Raw genomic sequence first — 2,500 nt, forward strand, 5'->3', positions numbered from 1 at the left:
TGTTCGCCGCTCGCCGCTCGCTCGCGCAGCCAAAAATGGCCAGTTTTGGCCCGTTTTTGGGCTGTTTTGGCCTGTTTTTGGTCTGTTCTGGCGTGGCGCGGTGACCGTCGTGAGCGGAGCAAAACGTCAGCCATCTCAGCACCTTGGAACCCCCCGGGTGGCACAGGGCTGGATGGGGCTTTCGTATAGCAGGGACGGTGCTGCCTCACGCTTCGCTCGCTGTTCGCCGCTCGCCGCTCGCTCGCGCAACCTAAAATGGCCAGTTTTGGCCCGTTTTTGGGCTGTTTTGGCCTGTTTTTGGTCCGTTCTTGCGTGGCACGGCGACCGTCGTGAGCGGAGCAAAACGTCAGCCATCTCAGCACCCTGGAACCCCCCGGGTGGCACAGGGCTGGATGGGGCTTTCGTATAGCAGGGACGGTGCTGCCTCTCGCTTCGCTCGCTGTTCGCCGCTCACCGCTCGCTCGCTCAGCCAAAAATGGCCAGTTTTGGCCCGTTTTTGGGCTGTTTTGGCCTGTTTTTGGTCCGTTCTTGCATGGCGCGGTGACCGTCGTGAGCGGAGCAAAACGTCAGCCATCTCAGCACCCTGGAACCCCCCGGGTGGCACAGGGCTGGATGGGGCTTTCGTATAGCAGGGACGGTGCTGCCTCACGCTTCGCTCGCTGTTCGCCGCTCGCCGCTCGCTCGCGCAGCCAAAAATGACCAGTTTTGGCCCGTTTTTGGGCTGTTTTGGCCTGTTTATGGTCCGTTCTTGCGTGGTGCGGTGACCGTCGTGAGCGGAGCAAAACGTCAGCCATCTCAGCACCCTGGAACCCCCCGGGTGGCACAGGGCTGGATGGGGCTTTCGTATATAGCAGGGACGGTGCTGCCTCTCGCTTCGCTCGCTGTCCGCCGCTCGCCGCTCGCTCGCGCAGCCAAAAATGGCCAGTTTTGGCCCGTTTTTGGGCCGTTTTGGCCAGTTTTTGGCCTGTTCTTGCATTGCGCGGTGACCGTCGAGAGCGGAGCAAAACGTCAGCCATCTCAGCACCCTGGAACCCCCCGGGTGGCACAGGGCTGGATGGGGCTTTCGTATAGCAGGGACGGTGCTGCCTCTCGCTTCGCTCGCTGTCCGCCGCTCGCCGCTCGCTCGTGCAGCCAAAAATGGCCAGTTTTGGCCCGTTTTTGGGCCGTTTTGGCCAGTTTTTGGCCTGTTCTTGCATTGCGCGGTGACCGTCGAGAGCGGAGCAAAACGTCAGCCATCTCAGCACCCTGGAACCCCCCGGGTGGCACAGGGCTGGATGGGGCTTTCGTATAGCAGGGACGGTGCTGCCTCTCGCTTCGCTCGCTGTCCGCCGCTCGCCGCTCGCTCGTGCAGCCAAAAATGGCCAGTTTTGGCCCGTTTTTGGGCCGTTTTGGCCAGTTTTTGGCCTGTTCTTGCATTGCGCGGTGACCGTCGAGAGCGGAGCAAAACGTCAGCCATCTCAGCACCCTGGAACCCCCCGGGTGGCACAGGGCTGGATGGGGCTTTCGTATAGCAGGGACGGTGCTGCCTCTCGCTTCGCTCGCTGTCCGCCGCTCGCCGCTCGCTCGTGCAGCCAAAAATGGCCAGTTTTGGCCCGTTTTTGGGCCGTTTTGGCCAGTTTTTGGCCTGTTCTTGCATTGCGCGGTGACCGTCGAGAGCGGAGCAAAACGTCAGCCATCTCAGCACCCTGGAACCCCCCGGGTGGCACAGGGCTGGATGGGGCTTTCGTATAGCAGGGACGGTGCTGCCTCTCGCTTCGCTCGCTGTCCGCCGCTCGCCGCTCGCTCGTGCAGCCAAAAATGGCCAGTTTTGGCCCGTTTTTGGGCCGTTTTGGCCAGTTTTTGGCCTGTTCTTGCATTGCGCGGTGACCGTCGAGAGCGGAGCAAAACGTCAGCCATCTCAGCACCCTGGAACCCCCCGGGTGGCACAGGGCTGGATGGGGCTTTCGTATAGCAGGGACGGTGCTGCCTCTCGCTTCGCTCGCTGTCCGCCGCTCGCCGCTCGCTCGCGCAGCCAAAAATGGCCAGTTTTGGCCCGTTTTTGGGCCGTTTTGGCCAGTTTTTGGCCTGTTCTTGCATTGCGCGGTGACCGTCGAGAGCGGAGCAAAACGTCAGCCATCTCAGCACCCTGGAACCCCCCGGGTGGCACAGGGCTGGATGGGGCTTTCGTATAGCAGGGACGGTGCTGCCTCTCGCTTCGCTCGCTGTCCGCCGCTCGCCGCTCGCGCAGCCAAAAATGGCCAGTTTTGGCCCGTTTTTGGGCCGTTTTGGCCAGTTTTTGGCCTGTTCTTGCATTGCGCGGTGACCGTCGAGAGCGGAGCAAAACGTCAGCCATCTCAGCACCCTGGAACCCCCCGGGTGGCACAGGGCTGGATGGGGCTTTCGTATAGCAGGGACGGTGCTGCCTCTCGCTTCGCTCGCTGTTCGCCGCTCGCCGCTCGCTCGCGCAGCCAAAAATGGCCAGTTTTGGCCCGTTTTTGGGCTGTTTTGGCCAGTTTTTGGC

The sequence above is a fragment of the Musa acuminata genome, unplaced genomic scaffold (assembly GCF_036884655.1).
Source record: "Musa acuminata AAA Group cultivar baxijiao unplaced genomic scaffold, Cavendish_Baxijiao_AAA HiC_scaffold_577, whole genome shotgun sequence".
NCBI lineage: Eukaryota > Viridiplantae > Streptophyta > Magnoliopsida > Zingiberales > Musaceae > Musa > Musa acuminata.